This window comes from Plecotus auritus (assembly GCF_963455305.1).
Source record: "Plecotus auritus genome assembly, chromosome: 1".
NCBI lineage: Eukaryota > Metazoa > Chordata > Mammalia > Chiroptera > Vespertilionidae > Plecotus > Plecotus auritus.
In genome coordinates, this window is record NC_137770.1 from 215,328,240 (window position 1) to 215,349,164 (window position 20,925).

The following is a 20,925-nucleotide window of genomic DNA, read 5'->3' on the forward strand; positions in this document are numbered from 1 at the left end:
GAAAAAAAAAAGCTAATGATTTTTTTGCTTTTTTTGCATATTTTTTTAATCCATTTACTGTACCAATCCTAGGAGATTTTTTTCTAAATCTTAGAGATTTTTACTAAATTGCTTTAGGTTTTCTAGGTTTACAATTATATAATCTTAAGAAGCAGATCATTTTCTTCCTCTTTATCAATATTTTTTTCCAGTTTTCAAATTTGTTGCCATAATGATTATCATATTATATCTCTTTTAATACCTTTAGTCATTTTAATGTCTGTTATTTCTGTTTCCTAAACTTTTATAATTGTTTTCTCCTTTTTAAAAATCAAACGTGTTTATCAAATGTATAGATTTTTTAATATAATACAGATGTTAAGTTTACTTATATATTTTTACTACTTGTTTTTCTTTCTACTTTATTAATTTACGGCTTTTAAAATTACCTCTTACTAATCACTATTGTTTCTTTTTGATATAATTTTTATTAGGTAGTGGATTTAGTTTCTCATCATCTTCTCACAAGGAAGGCATTTTTAGCTGTAAAATTTTTCTGACAATTTTCACAGTCATAGAATACATTATAGAAAGTTCTCCTTTCCATAGCCTTCGAGGATGGTCATTAATTTCCCTTTTGATTTCTTCTTTGAGCCAAATATTTTTCTCTAAGTATTGCTTAGTTTTTTAAGTAGTCACTTTTGAGGTCATCTTTTAATAATTCTTTTTAGTTTATTAAATTAGGATCAAATCATATAACCTATAAAATCTTACCCTTTGAATTTTGCTGAAGTTTTCTTTGCAGCCAGTAGTATGATATCAGGTCTCCATAAATATTCTGTAGACTCATTAAACAAAATAATAAAGTCTTTATTATCACGGAACGTAGGGTGTTTTGTTCATTATTGTGTTGGGAGCTTCATGCCACAAAAGTTAAAAAGCAAAAGACTTCAGAGGAAACATGTCTGCCTTCAAATTTTGACTTACCATGGGAGATATTAAACTATTTAATACTCATAAAAGTATTTAGAATAGAAATAGCATAGCATATCTAAATTGCTATGTAATTAATTGTTATATCAGTTTGAAAAAAATTAGTCACTTCATCTGTCCTGATTTCTGTCTTTCTACAGAATTGTCCAATATGGTCCACAAGAGATATATTGGATTAATATACATTTTTTTTGGTATTTTTTGAGGCTGGCTTGTGGGTTAAAAAACATTATTCTGGTATGATTTTTAATTACATCTTAAGCTATTAAAGTGATAACATTTGAAATGTAAGTACTTCCTTGGCTTTCCTTTTCTTTAGATTTTCAATGCTCATCTTGCTTCCTTGAATTTTCTCTTACCTTCATTGCTTATTTTTTACACATGACCACACAAAATTAAAAGTTCTTTGCCCTTAATAAACTTGGTCCCAACCTCATTCTTCCTTCACTAACTTGCTTTCTACACCAGGTTAGTAGTATAAAATAACCATTCTTGTTATACTGTAGAATGCTAGCTTCCTTCAGAGCAGTTCAGGGAGGACAAGGTGGCCTGTGTAATCAGATTGGATTACAGGCATGTTCCCAAAATGGTGTTAAGTGTACTGAGTGCAACAGGCCATTCATTTTTTGCCATTTCCAGAGCTCTTCGTTATTTTTTGTAGATCCAAGTTTCTGTCTCATATCAGACTCCTTCTGCCTGAAGAAATTTCCTTTGAGATTTCTTGTTGTCCAGGTCTGTTGGTCAATAAATGCTCTCAGTCTTTTTTTTTTTTGTTTTTTAATCTAAAAAAGTGTTAATTCCCTTTATATTTAAGAGAACTTTTCTCTGGGTTTAAGAATTCTGGGTGGATGGTTTTAATACCTTTTAGTAATTTAAAGATGTTTCCTCCATAGTTGTTTGGCTATTATATCTTTCTTATGAGAAGTCTGCTGTCATCTGCTGTTGTTCCTCTGATCATAATGTGCCTTCTTCATCTGTCTTCCTTCATAATTTTCTTTTTTGTTTTTTTGATATTTTAAAGATGATGTGTCTAAGAATAATATTATTTTTTGTGGGATGAAGAGGTTAGGAATTTATTCTATCTGGTATTCTGTCACGCAGAAAGTTTGAGAACCAAGAATGTGATCTGTAGTTAGATGTCTTTTATTAATTTTGGAAAATTATAAAAAGTGTCTATTATGACAGAATGTTCTTTTTCTTACCCTGTTTAATCATTTTAAACTTAAATTCCATCTTTGGCAATCTTAACATTTCCCTTCAGACGTTTTTAATTTTACATCTGTCTCTTTTCCCTCTTTTATTTCATGACGTTGGCATTTAGGTGAATTTTGTGTTTGAAAGTCCCTGCTATTTATATATTCAGCAAATATTGATTGAGTACCTACTCTGTCCGATACTCTATTTTCAGCATTAGTGTATAAAATAAGATCCTAACCTCAAAAATTCTATAGGAGGAGACAATCAATAATGCACATAACAAGTAAGCAATTAATAGTATGTTAGAAGTGCTAAATGCCGTCAGGGGGGCGGGGGGTGGTAGTATGGTGAGATGTGTTGGATTGGGAGGTTGAGATTGTAAATAGGGTGGTCTTGATAGGCCCCATTGGGAAGATGACATTTGAATTAAGATTAAAGGAGGGAGGGAGCTGGCCATGTGGGACATCTGGAGGAAAAAGTATTCCAGGCAAAAGGAACAGGCAATACCAAATTATACTGGTGGAGGGTAATGCCTGGTGTGTGTGCAAGAAAAAGTAAGGCAGCCCAGTGTGGCTGAGCTGAGTCCGGTGCTAAGGGGAAAGCAGTAGATTAGAACTGAGAGTCGTCATGGATTTGGCTATAGGGATGTCATTGTTAAACCAGTTGAGATGCACAGTTTTGATGGAGGTGGGCAGGGGAGTGCCATTTTCCTCACTTGGTATGATGGTGAATATCCTTAATTCTCCTTTTTCTCCATAATTTGGTTATTATTGAGTTTGACTTTAGTTTTTTGCACTTCCTTTTTCCCTAGTTTTCACAAGTTTGATCATTCCTGAGGTAGGCTATCTTCAGGCTGAATTCCCTTGAGTTTTCTGCTGTCCAGCCCTAATTTCATTTCCACCTTTGCCTGGCACACAAAGATGGCAGGTATTTTTAGCTCTTCTTTCCTACAGGCCCTGGACACAGAGGAAAGAAGAGAGAGCCCTGTGTGCTATTGGCCAATGTGTTCGATCGTCTGAACAGGAAACAGGTGCTGTTGTCCAATCAGGTCATTAGAAAGAGCTTACTGAAGAGGTTTTTCCCCAAAAGTGAGCACAGGGATAGTACAATCCTTGGTTCTAGTGAGAATGTGTGTTTGATGGGATGGATGGAGCCATTAACATGCAGGAGAGGAGAAACAATGTTGAGAACTCTGAAAGAGCATGTGCCCTATGTCAGGAAATTAACCACTTCATTAATATGGAAGGAATTTAAATGTGCATAATATACCATGTCACTTCCCCTAGAATTCTCTCCTTCGCTATAGAATCAGCTTTTTCCAGTTTGGTGCATTGCTACCATTCTTTCCTTGAAAGAAGTGACCGTGACCTGCCAATCCCCACCCAAGAGGTTCAGCTCCATCCCAGACATGAGGAAAAATCCTTAACCTTGGAGAATTTACCTTCCAGTTTATTACATAAAAGACAAATTAGTCTGTCTCTGACTTTGGACTGATGTTTATAATTCACTTTTGGTTGCAAGAAATAAACAAATCCAGCTCTGGCTCATGTTGTTCAGTGGTGTAGAGTGCCGGGCTCACACCAAAGGGTCACAGGTTCGAGTTCCAGTCAAGGGCAGGGTTGCAGGTTTAATCCTGCCCTAGTTTAGGGTGCATGCAGGAGGCAACAAACGATGTGTTTGTCTCACATCAGTGTTTCTCTCTCTCTCTTTTTCCTCTCTCTTATTCCCTCTCCTCCTCTCTCCCTCCCTCCCTCCCTACACTCTGTGTAAAAATCAATATCCTCTGGTGAGGATTAACAAAAATAAATAAAGAAACAAAAAGAAACAAACAAACAAATCTAGCTAGCCTAAGAACATTACAGATATATTACAGATATCAGGAATGCCCCCTTGCACACCCTTTGGAGATCTAGTTACACTTGGCCTGAAACCCCATATCCCTGCCCATGGGAATTCAGAGGCCTCAGTACGACCTCTGTGAGTTCCTGGGTCACTTTCTCTGCTTCTCCCTGCCTCCACACTCCCACATCCGCATGGCCTCTGCCAGTTCCACTTCTTGTCCACTTGGCTTTTAAACATAGACATTTCAGCAGTCTTCCCAAACATCACTTTGACCTCAAGCATTTTGTGAGTATAAGGACTTTGGCAAAAGGTCACTTTTATTTGGCCCCAGTTCGCTTTTTCTCGTTCTCCAGTTTAAGGAGTACGTACTCTGCTCGGGATGAGAGAACAAATAAGGAGTGCACCAGCGTTAGGTGTTAGTGTGTTTTCAGTGGAGCCATGGGAAATGAGTGATATGAATTCTTTTCTAGGAAGGGTAAAACAAAAATCAGCAGCTCAGCAGCAGCTCCAAAAGGACAAACCATCAATTTGGTAAACCTCCCTCCATCAGATTCACAGAACAAGTGTGTTTTGTCGGCTCCCCTGTTCCCTGCACACCACCAGAGATCCGTAAGAACTGTTAGTATGAATGGTGGCCCTATGTTTCAGTGCAGTGACCATCAGAAATAAGTTGTTTTCTATTTGTGAAACCATCATCAAAAATTCCAGGCACTATGACAATCTGTGTAATGGGGAGTGATTTTTAAAATATTTAATGATCATTACAGCACAGGCATCAACCAATCAGAATAGACCTGACCAGTCAAAACAGATGTCAGGACTAGAGACCTGGTACAGTCCCAGCATGGACACCAGCTGAATAGTTACCCTGCCTGTAACCCATAGCAACTCTGCATTTGTACCCAGATTTGTCTCTTTCCCTTTCCAAATTGTACTTTTATCCACTCATGCATTTGTTCAACAAAGGCGTTATTGAGCTTCTTCACAGGTTCTCCCAATCCTTCTCACTTCCTTTCCCATTGTCACTCACATAGGTATTTTCTCTGATAAAAGTCCTTGCATGTTTAATCTCATCTCAGCATCTGTTTCTGGTAGGATCCAGACTAACTCCTAGTGATGATGTCAAGAAGACAGCAAAGCTCACTTGTTACATTTGGATCCATCCCTGTGTCACTACAGAGAGTAACGTCATTGTCATTACTTTGGGCATGTGCATTGACAGACCCTGATTTCTGTTTCTCACTCTGTCCCTCTTTCCATCATACCAGTGGAATCCTAAGGTTTCCTGATAAGAATCCACTTTTGCTTTTTTATGAAATCTCACGTGATCATTCCAGGGGTGAACCATGGTGCTAACAGAAGACAGCCATTTAAGCAGGAATAAAGAGGGCGGGTGGTATACTAGTATGGATTCTGTAGAATGGGGAGATTTGTACGAGGAGGTTGAGGGACAGGGAGAAGTAATGGTAATCAGTTTGGAGAGTTCGCTTTGAGGGGACTTGCACTTGGGACTGGCCTGATGGTGACCCCTGGCACATGGTTCCTGGTTCCTTTATTCTAAAGAGATGCTACCTTTAGATGGGTTGAGGATAAACCAGGAACCTCACAGATCTTCCAACTTCAAGTTCAAAGAACGAGTGGGTTTCGACGGCTCCCCTGTGTGCAGCAGCCCCTAGGAGCAGCGATGAGGAAGGGACATAGTTAACACAACTGCTGTCCCCTCTGCCCAAACCCACAGCCACATGACACTGAAGAGGAAACATGCGTGGTGCAGCTGGCTTGCTGCCAACTCACACCATAGCTGCAGCTGCAGGTTTATGGGTAGGTGGATGTAACAAGAACAGTGTTAACCCAGGTGCAGCCCAATCACTTAGAAGAACTGGCTACCCTGGGGAGACACTTTAGTGAGAATCACCAACATGGCAGTGTGAGCATGCCTGTGGCGGGACTGGACAAAACTGCACTTCCAGTCCACTTCCAGGGGCGACTCAGAGAAAGTGGGAGAGGACCGGAAGGGCAGCCTCTCCTCTGGCCACATGGACTGTGCCACTTTAGGGGTACAACCTGAACTGGAAGAACCAGCCCGGCCACCCTGGGCTGATGGCTGGCACTGATATTGACAAAGCCCCATATTAAGACAAGACAAACAGGGAACCTGGAGATCTGGGGCCTCTGTTCCTCAGACCGGTAATAACATTGCTCTTAGCTCTTCACAAAGGTTCATTGAATTGAGCTGACTAGATTGAAAATAAAATGCAGGCCTCTTCCCAGACCTGCTCCTATCCCAGGGGCATGAGTTCCTGCGGTCTCACCTGTCCTCCGGGCCCTTGGTTGCGTTGAAATCAGCATCTCCAACTCAGGATTAATGGAGCTACTCAGTGATGGGGACTCCAGGGAAGGCCATGAGGATGGCAACCCCATGATCTCATAATTCACCAAGGGTAGCAGGAGGGCAAAGTATGTATTCCGCTGTGATCATCTAAACCGTGAACTGGAAGTACAGCTTCCATGCTGAGCTTGGGAGGAGATGGCGGCTCCTGGGGTCCGAGTTACCAGACCTGGACATGGAGAAGCCCTCCCCCCACATCGTCTGACCCACGTCCACTGCTCCACCTCTCTGACCTCATGACCACCAGGAATTCCACCCTGTTTACCTTAGGCACCTCATCATGGGTTAGCGGCAGGCGCTCATGGTGAATTCACCTCTAAATAGGGCTAAAAAAGAAGGCACCCAATCGGATTCATTGCCCAACTTGAAAAGGAGCATCTTCCTCTGCTCATGATGTGAGAAAAATGAAATGAACTTTCTTTTTTAAAAATAGATATTTTTAAATTTATTTCAGAGAGGAAAGGAGAAGGAGGGAGAGAGAGAGAGAGAGAGAGAGAGAGAGAGAGAGAGAAATATCAATGATGAGAGAGAATCATTGATCGGTTGCCTCCTGCACACTCCCCACTGTGGGGATCGAGCCCACAACTCAGGTATGTGCCCTGACCCAGAATCCGGGTACTGAACCATGACCTTCTCTGGCTCAACCACTGAGCCATGCCGGCTGCGCTAATGAACTTCTTTTTTGCTGAGACTCCGTTAGCCAGAATCTGACCAAGGGGCTGTCTCCCCATTAATGTGAGTGGTTTTCATGACATTCTCTTTCTTTAGTTCTCTTTGACTAAGGAAAACTAAAGGACGGCTTCTTGGCAGTATCCCTGTTTTTGAAGACCTGCCCTTTCTTGGATGGGAGCGAAAGTTCCCCACCTAGAAAATTGGCTTCTTCTGTGCTTCTCACACCCGAGGAGACCAGCAACATGATCCTTCTCTTGCTTTTGCCTTTTCCACTCCATCCCTTATTGGGACATTTTTTGTGAGTCACTTTATGTTATTAGTTATTATAAATTTTCACCTCTCTCAGGAAAAGTTTGAAGAAGTTGTGCTCTTAGGCCTGGACACAACACTCTGCTAAACAGCAAGTATGTGGAGGGTTGTTGTGAGGAAAATGGTAATTCATCCTTATTCACTGAGGACTGAAGACACAAAATATAAAATTAAATGGGATTTAGAGCACACACCACTTAAAAAGCTTATGAGGTTTGAGGTGAGGATCTTTACAAAAAAAAAAAGGTGTACTGACGTTGCCAACTCCAATTTAAAGGAATTTCAATTCATCTAAATACATATGTTGCTGTCACCTGAGAGCACAGGTCTTTTGCAAGTTGTTCTGCCAAGGTGCCAGCCAATCCTGGTGTAGGCACAAAACTCTGAAAAGTAGTCTTTCTGTCTGCTCAGAGAACCCACCTCTCACTGTGAAGGTTGTAAAGCTGTAAGAGACCTCAGGTTCTCTGGGCTGACGTGCACATAACCTAGAGCAGGTTAGGTCCTTGTTCCCATGGGCCTCCTTCTCTGCCTGGCCCCCATGGCTGAGGACCAAGACGAGGCTGTGTGGGCCACTGGGAAGATTATAGGCTCTAAAGTCAGGAACTATGCTCCAATGTTGGCTCCATCATTTACGAGCTGGCAAACTTGAGCAAGTACTTTTTTTCTTTTCCTTTTCTTTTTTTCAGAGAGAGGAATGGAGAGGGAGAGAGAGCTAGAAACATCAATGATGAGAGAGAATCATTGATTGGCTGCCTCCTGCACACCCCACACTGGCGATGGAGCCTGCAACCTGGGCATGTGCCCTGACCGGAAATAGAACCATGACCTCCTAGTTAATAGGTCACACTCAACCACTGAACCATGCCAGCCTGGCAAGCAAGTACTTTTTAACAAATTGGAACCTTTAAATGAGAAGGTACAAGCTCACTTCCTTCCTTCATGCAACTACACTACATCACTTCTTTATTATGGTGATTTCCACCCTGTGCTTTAATCCTTGGTCTTGACCTCTGCCTCTCTATTGACTATGAATGTCTGAAAACAGATTCTTCTCACCTTTGACACTGACTAGAATATTAACGGTGCTTAATAAAATTGTAGACTAAGCGAGTGAATGAATGAATGAATTATGGATGTCTAGATAGTAGTATTATTGTGAAAATTGGTCCAGGTCCTGAGGATCTATGAAAAGCCATGTTCCCTGGCTGTCAGCAGAGGAGACAGTCTTTTTTTTTTTTTTTAAATACAATCAGTATTAGCCACTGCAATTAGACAAGAAGAAGAAATAAAAGGCATCCAAATTGGAAAAGAAGAAGTAAAGCTGTCCTTATTTGCAGATGACATGATATTGTACATAAAAAACCCGAAAGACTCCATCAAAAAACTAACAGACTTAATAAATGAATTCGGCAATGTAGCAGGATACAAAATTAACGCCAAGAAATCTATGGCATTTCTATACACCAACAGTGAACTTACAGAAAGAGAGACTAAAAAAGCAATCCCATTTTCCATCACACCAAAAAAATTAAGATACTTAGGAATAAACCTAACCAAGGAGGTAAAAGACCTATACGCGGAAAACTACAGGACACTGAAAAAAGAGATAGAGGAAGATGTAAACAGATGGAAGAACATACCATGTTCATGGATTGGTAGAATCAACATCATTAAAATGTCCATACTACCCAAAGCAATCTATAGATTCAATGCACTCCCCATTAAAATACCAACGGCATATTTCACAGACCTAGAAAGAACTCTCCAAAAATTCATCTGGAATAAAAAAAGACCCCGAATAGCCACAGCAATCCTGAAAAAGAAGAATAAAGTAGGAGGGATCTCAATACCAGATTTCAAGCTGTATTACAAAGCCACTGTCCTCAAAACAGCCTGGTACTGGCACAAGAACAGACATATAGATCAATGGAATAGAATAGAGAATCCAGATATCGACCCAAACCAATATGCGCAATTAATATTTGACAAAGGAGGCATGATCATACAATGGAGTCAAGACAGTCTCTTCAATAAATGGTGTTGGGAAAATTGGACAGATACATGCAAAAAAATGAAACTAGATCACCAACTTACACCATACACAAAAATAAACTCAAAATGGATACAGGACTTAAATATAAGACGGGAAACCATAAAAATACTAGAGGAATCCACAGGCAGCAAAATCTCAGACATATGCCAAAAGAACTTTTTCACTGATACTGCCCCTAGGGCAATGGAAGCCAAGGAGAAAATAAACAAATGGGACTACATCAAAATAAAAAGCTTTTGCACAGCAAAAGAAACCATCAACAAAACAACAAGAAACCCCACTGTATGGGAGAACATATTTGCAAATGTTATCACTGATAAATGTTTAATCTCCAACATCTACAGGCAGCTTATACAACTTAATAAAAGGAAGATAAATGATCCAATAAAAAAATGGGCAACGGACCTAAATAGAATCTTTTCGAAAGAAGACAGAAGGAAGGCCAAGAGACACATGAAAACATGCTCAAAGTCACTAATTATCCGAGAGATGCAAATCAAAATGACAATGCGATACCATCTCACACCTGTCAGAATGGCTATCATCAACAAATCAACAAACGACAAGTGTTGGCGAGGATGCGGAGAAAAAGGAACCCTCGTGCACTGCTGGTGGGAATGCAGACTGGTGCAGCCACTGTGGAGAACAGTATGGAGTTTCCTCAAAAAACTGAAAATGGAACTCCCATTTGACCCAGTAATCCCACTCCTAGGAATATATCCCAAGAAACTAGAAATACCAATCAGAAAGGATATATGCACCCCTATGTTCATAGCAGCACAATTTACAATAGCTAAGATTTGGAAACAGCCTAAGTGCCCGTCAGCAGATGACTGGATCAGAAAACTATGGTACATCTACACAATGGAATACTATGCTGCCATAAAAAAGAAGGAATTACTACCATTTGTAGGCACCTGGATGGAATCAGAGAACATTATGCTAAGTGAAATAAGCCAGTCAATGAAAGAAAAATACCACATGATCTCACTCATTTGGGGATAATGAAAAACATTATAAACTGATGAACAAAAAGATAGTTACAGAGGCAGTAAAGCATCAAACAGAGTGTCTAATTACAGCGGTAAGGTTAGGGAGAGGTGGGGGAAATAAGAGATCAACTGAAGGACTTATATGCATGCATATAAGAGTAACCAACGGATGCAAAACATTGGGGGGTGAGGGCATGTATGGGAGTGGGGTGGGGGGAGCAATGGTAAGATATGTACACATATAATACCTTAATTAAAAAAAATAAAAAGTAAAAAAAAAATAAATGTTGGACTCACTAGGAAAAAATAAATAAATACAATCAGTAAAGTAACTGTGAAGTAGTGCGTGTGGAGAGCACAGAGCAGACGCAGATGCCTGTTTCGGGAAGTCAGGAAGGTTCTGTGAAGGAGATGGCATTTGAGCTGAGCCCTGAATAGGGAGTAGGAGTTTCCAGGCTGAGGGAGTAATGCCTGAGTCTCAGGTCTGGCTGTGACCTGAGGTCATGTTGGACAAGTTACTTTACCTGTCAGTGACTCCGTTTCTTCATTTGTTAAGTAGAGTTTGCTCATGGGGTTTTCTGCCAGGATTCTGTACGAGAACATAGATGAATTGCACAACACCATTCCAGGCAAAGGAAAATAATAAGCATTAGGATGGTGTTGCATGGGGAAGAGCCAGAAGGGAGAGACCCTGGTTGTTATGGGAACCAAAAATAGTCAGGTTCTGGGGGTTACTCAAGGTGGGGTTCCAATAAACAGCTCCTCTCTTTCCCACATGGGTTTGAGATAGTCTGAGAAAATTCAAAAGAATAATTCTGAAGGCCAAAATATCACTTTTAAATGGCAATGGCTAAGTTGGAGAACAAGGCCTAAAACAAGGAAAAGCAGAGCTTGAAGGCACAGACTGGGCAGATCTGGGCACAGCAGCTTCTCACACAGAAGCCTGCCCAGCAAAGATTCAGAGTGGAGCAGCTTAGGGAAAGGCTGGCTCACTCTCACGGCAGAAAAGGGAGGAGCAAATGTGAGCTTGCCCAGTGGTTCTTTCCCACTTTTCATTGGGGACTCCTAGGGCAGAGTGAGTGAAGGGTGGGGCATGGTCAGACCTTGCTTTGGAAACCACTTTTCTGTGGAAGTGTGGGTGTGGGGAGTGCTCCCCTTTAACACAGTGTTACTAGGGCATGGAGGCTGGGGGTGGTATTGTGTCAATAGAAAGGATAAGGAGATGTCAGTGAGGTTTGATAGGCAGGCAGGAGCGACACAAATGAACTGAAGGTGGGATGCCTGCCGAGAGGAAAGGAAGAGGCACTGGCTGGATTGCCAAGGAGGGTGGCAAGTGCAGCTGGCAATGCAGAGCAGGCCTAGTGACACTGGTCGTTGTGCCTATAGAAAGAGAGAGGGCCAGGCCATGGTTCTTCCAGGTCATTAGGAAGTTAGGAAGCTGGCAAAGAAGTGGGGTCTGTGCCAGATAGGCCTGAAGTGACAACAGTAGAGAATGGCTATTCTTGGGCCACCTCCAGGAGTCCAGGAGCCAGGGATCACAATCAATTCGGAAAAGAAGGCCAAGTCTGAGTAAGGGAGTGAGAAACCTAAATAGTTGAGAGAATACAGTAGAGAGTAGTATTCTCAGATATTTTTGAAATGGAAAATTTGGGGATGATAAAAAGATCCAAGAGGTGGCCCTGAGAATGGGCAGCTCAAGAGGAGTAGAGGTAAATGTCCTTGTAGTTGAGGAGGTGAAGGTTGCTGGATGGGTCATCTAGAAGGACATGGAAGCCCTCAATATGGGGCCAAAGTTAACAAGGAGGATGGTATTGGGTCAATTATAATGGAGATATATATACCAATAAAGAAACAAAGATATGACAACCTCCAAAATAACTACAACCATCACCAAAATATTGACTAACCAACCTGGTTTGTATAAGAATGGAGTCATAGAAACATAAATATATTTACAGTTGTGGAATATAGACAATGATAGAGACAGCAACAATGAAGTCTTTTTTATTCCTATGATAGAAAAGTGTGCTGACCCAAAATGCATGTAGTAAACCTTCACGTACTGTGAGCCATCTCTCATAACTGAGGTACTCCCTCTACCCACAAAAGTACACAAACCAGAGGGATATCTGCTCCTAAACCATACACCCTAGCTCACCTGCACACCAGGCAACACAGGCTGTGAGTTGGTGGGAGAAATGCAATCTCTTCCCCATACATAGAACCAGATGGCATCTATCACATCAGCTGCTATTTGTGATTATTACTATTTTCCATAATTGCCCTTCAGAGATCTGCTTCTTTGCATCATCTTAGATACTTGTAATTAGCCAATGAAAGATTTGGAGCTAAGATAGTTTTAAAAATAACAACACTGAGAAACTGGGGCCAATATAATGGAATGTATACCGTAATTCTATTCTCATAATGTTAAATACTTTCAGCCCAAGAACTTCTAGAGATGCCTTTTATTAAAAGCATATGGCATATGTTCACTTTTGTTGTGGCATTCAGTCTTCTTAGACAACTCTGCAAATAAGGCATAGGAGGAAAGCAAACAGGGCTTCCAAAAAATAATTCTGACGAATCACGAGGCATGGGCTTAGCAATGTGTTCATTGCCAGGGCGAATCCTTGAGAACGCCAACCTTCATTGTGGTGATTTAGAAGGAAAGAGCTTTGAAAACAGACCTCCTTTCCCCCTTTAGATTTCCCTGTCAAGACACATAAAAGAATTCAAACTAATCAAAAAGCCTAAGTGAGCTGGCTGGATAACTAGGACAGGCCCAACCTTGAGTTCAGAGAGCTTTCTAATGCATTCCACCTGTCTCTCCAAGAAACAAAGTTTACAGGGTACAGCGACTGCAAAGGAGGCTTGCTTCTAAAGAGAACGACGCTCGTATGGTAGCCGAAATGGCATACCATGGAATTTTAGCTTGACGTTGAGAACATTGTCACTCTTAATAAATCACCCCATGCCCAAGATACTGAGTTTCTTGCATGTTTTAAAAACTGTTTAATCATCATGAGAGAAGCAGCCAGCAGTACTACAAAGACCTAAGGCAGTCAGTCCTTGAGGCTCTTTATAATCTGGTCCCACCTTACCAACCAAATTTAGCATGCAATGGATCCTCTTCACCCCAGCAGGATGAACACTTTATTGTCTGGTCTTTCCCCTCTCCCCACACCACACAGCTTCCTCCCTTACACATAAAGGCTATGATCACCCCTGCCTCCACCTATAGTGCTGCCCTGCCTGGACTGTTTGCCCTTGTCACCACCTCTCCAAATTCTCCCACGTCCCATTCATGTTCCATGCTCTGTGAAGTCTTCTCTAATCGCACCAGCCAATACCAGTCTTTTCCGTTCCTGATCATCCCTCCCACTTCCTGTCAAACTAAGGGTAGAAATTGCACTATGCTTGGACTGACATCTTGAGGTTACCTCTGAGCTCAAGGGCACCGTGCCCTTTTAGCAATAACAGTGAGAATGATAGGGGAGGTGGGAATGGAGTAGTGTGTGTTTAGTATTTGCCAACCACCTTGGCAGTGGTTCATATTGGAACTTACGGTTACATTGTCTCATGTCATTCAGTTGTACGAGTTCCATGTTCTATAAAAGATGTCACAGAGAATTACAACTGATCATTCTGGAGGGGCCCCTCAAGTTGGCCCTCCCTTCCTGGGTTGGTTTGGTAGGCCTCAAAAAGATGATTTCAAATATGCATTGGGGGTGATGGACTTCCTGGTGTTTTTTCTCATAAATATGTATATAAGTGTATCCATATGTCTATATGTTCTATACATATATACTCAATGTATAAACCAGATTACTAATTCATTTGCAATTGGAGACATTTCTTCCCAGAAGTTACACTCCCCAGGGCCACTTCTTCAAGGCACTTCCTTCTGAACAGAGGATAGGTAAGAAGCTTCAGAGTGTCCAGGAAGTTCCAAGGAGCATGACATCAGAGCCTTCCTTCCCTTTCTTTCCAGAGGCTGAAACTGCTCTGGCCCTGCCACGCGCTGGTTGTGCTGTCATTAAGCAAATTGTCAGCCTCTCTGTGCCTTGGTTTCCCCAGCTGTAAATGCAACTAGTAATAGTACCTAACCTACAGGGTTGTTGTGAAGAGTGCTTAGAACAGTAAGAAACACCTGCTAAGCACTTATTCAATGTTAGTTCTTTAGGATTTTTATTTATATCTTTTTACCAATACTTCAGAAATTTCATTTCCATAAGAATGCAACAGCCCTAATAGAATAATGAAGCCCTTATTGATTTTTTTAAATCTTTAAAGAGTATTCTAAATCCAGGAATACCAAGACCCATCTCACTTGGGATAGCTAGTATGTGAAATACTTTTGGGTTTTGTTGTTGTTTTTTTTTTCACTTCTTTATACACAGTACCTGGGAGTGAACTCTACTCCTTGTTCAATTCTTTTTCTGAAATTTTATTCATAGGCCATATGTGCAGATGTCTGTGTGGATGTGAATATAGGAAGTGAAGCCCCACAGCTCTGAGGCCCTTGGATGAAGCATTATGCACTATCACTTCCCACAAATTCTTTTCCTCTCCAACCCTCCCCGCTTCCCAAAACAAAAAGCTTGTCTGTGATTCTCCTCTCTCAGGTAGGACCCGGGGCCCTTGGGAAGAAGTGAGGCATGACTGACACACAGGGAAGGCAGGCTGTGGCGCAGGCTGCTGGAGGGTAATCTTCTAGATGATTCATCAGGTTGGCAGACTCCCCCGCCCCTCCTCCTGTCCCTGGGGAAATCCTGCCAGAGAAGGAGGAGGCTTTGTTTTGCTGATGTTTCTTAATCCAGTATCAAACTGGAGGAATGGTACCTTTTCCTGAAAGACCTGCATATAAAAGGTTTTGCTGCCTTCATCTTTGCTGTCATTGTTTTTAAAAAATAAAGGAGTAGCCCCACCTAACTTTCCACTGGATAAGATATGAATGGGGGATTTTTATTTTAAGCTTCCGACTCTCTGCAAAGCTCACCCAGCTCCCAGGTGGGGAAGGGAGCTTGCGCAGTCTGCAGAGGCTAGATGGCTGGGAGAGGAGCCAGCTCTCCTGCAGGTGAGGTACGGAGCCTGCCCCGCACCCCGCGACCTTGACTAGAATTTCCCTCCTTGCTCCCTGGTTGTTTTACAAGGTATCGAATGACTGCCCGCATCTAGTCAATGTCAAGGCCAAGGGAACGAATCAAGACCTTCCGTCCTCCCCTCTCCTCGCTGCTCTTCTCCCCTCCCCCTTCCCATTCACCCTCCCTCCACCCCTCCTCCAAACCACAACACCAATCAACCAACCCACTGGTCTGAAACCTTCTGAAGTAGTACAATATTAGAAGCTGTGGAATGAACGCATTTCCAGTATCAGTGGGAGAGGGAAAAGGGACAGAAGGAGACAGAATAGGGGGAAAATGGAAATTCAACCTTTTTTTCTTTAAGGGGGGTGGGGGGCGGATAAATATCTCTGAGCAAGCAGGCCTTCCCCGGGGGAAGGAGCGCCCACCCTTTCCCCAGGTAACACATTCCAGAGACTGAACAAATTGTCCAGAGATGCTGGACGGGGCCACGGGAATACACAACGTTTAAATCCAGCGATGGGAGTTGTTTACAATCCTCTGGAAGATGCCAAAGGGTTTAACAGGCGGGGTAATAGCTCGCAGCTGCGGTGCCGGCTGGGTGGTACCTTCCTCGCCTTCCCTGCTGGAAAAGCTGAAGCAACACCGTGACTGGCCCAGGGTCACACTCCAAGCTCCAGACAGAAATAGTTCTGACTCCTCCCTCCTGGCTCTAACCAGCAGACAACGCTGCCTTACTACTGTGCTATCATTCGAATCTGAATCATGTAAATTGCTCCTAATTGCAGGCCTGTAGTGAACTGTAGCCCTGTGACTCTTAACTGCCACGGAGCTGAGGTGGGGATGACAAGACTCCTGAATATGGAATTAAAACGCTGGAAGGGTGGGGGCTGGGAGAAGTGTTTGCAAACTCAAGTTTGAAACTGCTGACTAGTGCCATGTTTAAGCGTTGTTTTTTAATGAATTTGAAATGTCACCTCCAATTTGTTACTATGTTTAAAAAGAGAAGTACTTGGGGGTTCAAATGAATGCCATTCAAAAGGGCATTGGGGGGTGAATCTCAGCTATTTCCCAAGTAGTCCATTTTCACACTCTTCCTTTTTAATGCCCGATAAATTACCTCCTCATTTTGGTGTTTAAACTTCCATTTTTAACTCTTTTGTAGGCAGCTATGGGGGAGAGATTGGTAGGAGGGGATCAGGGGATGTTTAAATTCAGATCTGTCCACGGGGCTGGTCAGGTGCTGTGCTCAGGAAAGAAAGTACATTCCATGCAGCAAATTGCTCTAACTGATTCATTTGTCCACACAGAGACGCCACCTACCTGCTTGCAGGTATTCAGGTAAATGACAGGTGGGCGGGACCTACTGACTGTCTCAATAGCTAAGGTCCCAGCAATGTTTTATCTGTCGAGGCTCCCTGTGATGTCACACATTTCCTGCTCTCCACCAACCAATGCCCTCCTCCTTCCTCCCTCTAGGCACCTGTACGCCGAGGCTCAGGCTGGTCACAGCTCGGGCTGGGCTGCCCCGGGAGCTGCTGGACTTAACCTGCACAGCATGAGAGCTGCGGGGCTGCTGCTTTGAGAGGCCCGGAGGACACTTACAAAGGTGAGCTGAAACCCTCCATTTGTCTCTCTGGGCATTTAACCCCAGGCCCCAAGGGATCCGAGTGAGGAATTGGAATGAAAACTACAAGCCTCGGGTGTTTGTCCCAGAGGGAGAAGCCCTTTTGAGATTGAGAAGCGCTGAGGGATGCCTTTGCCATTTTGGTTGCACAGACAAGTCCTCCCAGGCCAGATATTTAATCCTTTTTGCTTCTCTTAATCATTAATCCAGCCTCTGCTTGTCTGGGAAGTTGATCTGATTTTTTTAAAACCCTGGAATGGAATAGTGACTTTTGAAACTTAACTCAAAGGTACAGACCAATTCAGCCGGTCTAATGGGGGTTGGGAGGCCAGCGCCAGCTGAATTCAGAATGGCTGTATTTGCTTTATTTTTGCCGTACTTTCTGCATTCATCACACCAGAGGCTATTTCAACCCGAACGTGCTCAACGTCCTTAATTGCTCTCCCCCCCCCCCCCGCTGAAATTTTTTCTCAAACAGGTAAATTCTGTTCCCCAGACGCCCTCTACTCCTCTACTTCTCTTTTGAAAAGTCTACTGTTTTCTTTGTTCTTTGCTAAACACCCTTTTTAAAACCACTTTGCTATCTGGTTGGAATTGTTTACATTCACCTCAGGACTGGCTGCCCGTTGACCCTTCACTTCGGTTAAAGTAAAGACTAGTTCCTCCTTGCTTACAAGAATGCAACTTCAGGTCTGACATTTAATTTTCTGGCACTCGTCCACTTTTTCTCTTTCTCTCTTTTAGTAGCAAATATACTGGGGAGATTGTTCTGCGGGGACCTGCCTTTTTTACAAGTAATTTTACCTCTAGGATCCATTTTGGTTTTCCTAGTCCTGAGCACACAGCCGTTACTACTTCTGTTCTTAACAGTCCACTGGCTGCACTCGACAGTGGTTAGAGAAGAAAAGCAACCATCTCCCAACACAGTTCCCTCCTGGGATGAGCCGGAAACTTGGGAGAGAAGTCCACCTGCTAGGGAGGCATTTCATTCATTAGTTATTTTTCTGAGATTTCAGTTAGCAAATAAGTTTGCAAAAGAATAACCGGTGAGGAATTAGGCTCCTCTTCAACGACCCAGAAACTCAAAGTGCATGTCAGTTCTTCAAAACTATAAATTGAAACAAGATGAGAAGTTTGTTTTGTTTTCTTTTTTTGTCTCAGTTGCTTCTTGCCACTGAGAATCCGTCCTGTGCTGGTTGCCCATTTCACTCTTACTCCTTGGAGGCGTGGATTGTTCTTCCCGACCTTTGTGTCTGTTCTTTTCCCCTGAGCCTGTGTGTTGGGTGCTGGCCTCTGCTTGTCCCTTGCTGGTGTTCTCCAGAGTTTTGACAGTAGAGGAGAGGAAAAAAAAAAAAATTCCGTGGATCCCGAATCTTCTGGATAAAACATGTCTTTAAAGTCACAAACCTCTCCCACAGGATTACCATGGTTCTTGGTTCTTTGCACAGTAATTAATTTACGACTGAACAAATCATTTCATCACTACATGTCCGTGTCTCCATCTACTAAAGGAACAAAGCTGTGGCTACCAGGTCCCCAGATACAAAAAGGAAACAATGACAGAGACTAGGATCAGGGTCAGGTTACTTAGAATGCAGTAGATCTCTTGGAGAACGGGCACATAAGTATTGCCCAGAGGGGTGGGAAGAGCCACCGTGGCTCCCTGCCTGTAGTAACTCCATCCCTTGGTTCAAGTGGCAATAGGGCCTGACTGAAAAAATGTACAGTCTCTTCCGTTCACATCCTTGAGCAAGTTACCTAACTTTTCTGACCCTCAGTTTCTTCTTCAGTAAAACGGGGATAATAATCCCTATGATGATAATGTAGTCGTCAGAAGTAGATGAGGCAACATGGAGCGCTGAGCGGCAAGGTCTGTGCTAGATGGGAGCCAGATGAAGGCAGGTCCCTCCTCCTTGAAGGTGTCTTCCGGGGTTGGGTTGTTCGAAGGAGATTGTCTGACCCTATGGAGACAAAAGATCTCTTGTGTTTACAATTGTTAGGAACCCTGATGGTTCTTGTTATGGTTATTATTGTAAGTAATTAACATCAATGTTAACAGATCAGAGAAAGAAAACAGGCAGGAGAATGCTTAAACTGTGTCATTAAACAGCCAGGCAGATTGGTCTCTGCCAGCCTCGCAGGCCACTGCTGTCCCCCAGCTCAGGGCTCTCATCCCACGACAGACCTATAAAATGTGGTCCCCCCCAGGTCTTCGGGGGGTGTATCCTCTTGTGTTGGCTGTAAGGGGACTTGCAGGCTGCCCTTTCTGCTTTTCAGCTGTGCTATTTCCAGGGCAGATGGGGTGGGTGCTTAATCTCCTCTAGACTTGTAGGCAAACACCCGTCGCTGCAGTCTGGGTGAGCTGCCTGCCGAGTCACTGGGAGAGGAGGCAGCTGGTTTGGAGCCTGCACTGCCCTGTGAAAGGGGAACTTGTGAATCCTTTGGATAGAATTGTCCCCCTCATGGAATATCCTCTGCCTTTCGATGACCTTGAGTCATTGCATAAAAACCGGTGTGTTCCAGGCCCTGGGACCTTCTGTAGGTCTCACCCTATCCTGAAAAGATAAGGCAAGCTTTCATCATTCAAGAGCAAGGGAACAGCTTAGTTGATTGAGGACAGGGTTTTATAACCTTGAGCCCACTCCTAGCTTGCTTACGGGACCCTGGAGAAGAACCTCAACCTCCCTGCCCATCAGCTTCTTTGTCTACCTTTTCCTAAGAGAGGGATGCTGAAATGGTGTACTTCACAAACCACCACTGTGCTCTCACAGAAGCTACATGGCTGCACACCTGGCGGGGGGCGGGGGGAGGGCGTAGTTCAGACTGACAGCTGAGGGGTGGGCAATGCCTCACTAGGACATAATAATCTTATTTATTCATTTCTAGGTGGAATAATGGCACTGCTTTAGAATAATGGTCTGGTCTCTGGCATCAGTCTCCCTGGGTTCAAAACCCAGCTCTACCACATACTAGCTATGTGACCTGGGATACGCTATTTAACCCCTCTTTACGCCAGCTATAAAACAGTTATTGTGAAGATGAAATGAGTTTAAATAAGTGAAGTTCTTGGAGTAGTACCTGGCATACTGATAGCTATTACTAGTATAAATTTCTTGGAAGGAAAGCATAGTGGGTAGAATCAGACAAATCTGGATTCGAGGCTGGTTCTGCCATGTAAATTACTAAGATAAATAAGTTTCTTAGTATCTCTTTGTCTCAGGCTCATCATCTGGAAAATGGACTAGTTACCAAACCCAATGCTTTTGTGAGGAATAATTGAAACGATTTTATGTAAATGCCATGTATATAGTAAGTGCTCAATACATCTTAACTATTATGATATACTAGAGGCCCGGTGCATGAAATTTGTGCAGGGGGGAGGGAGGCGGGTGGGGCATCCCTCAGCCTGACCTGCACCCTCTCCAATCTGGGACCCCCTCAGGGGATATCCAACTCACAATCCAGGACCCCTGACTCCTAACTGCTCACCTGCCTGCTTGCCTGATCCCCCTAACTGCTCTCCCCTGCCAGCCTCATACCCCTAACTGCTCTCCCCTGCCAGCCTCATACCCCTAACTCAGTGGTTGGCAAACTGTGGCTCGCGAGCCACATGCGGCTCTTTGGCCCCTTGAGTGTGGCTCTTCCACAAAATACCACGGCCTGGGCAAGTCTATTTTGAAGAAGTGGCGTTAGAAGAAGTTTAAGTTTAAAAAATTTAGCTCTCAGAAGAAATTTCAATCATTGTACTGTTGATATTTGGCTCTGTTGACTAATGAGTTTGCTGA

At 43.0% G+C, this 20,925-nt stretch overlaps 1 protein-coding gene across 1 annotated transcript in view; it reads left to right on the forward strand.

Annotated features, from left to right (window-relative positions):
* LNX1 (ligand of numb-protein X 1) overlaps positions 1–20,925 on the forward strand; it is a 180,020-nt gene that overhangs the window by 49,334 nt on the left and 109,761 nt on the right. Inside the window, exon 2 of the mRNA XM_080660199.1 lies at positions 16,993–17,122. The gene's annotated coding sequence lies outside the window, so the exon portion shown is untranslated. The remainder of the gene's footprint in view (positions 1–16,992; positions 17,123–20,925) is intronic.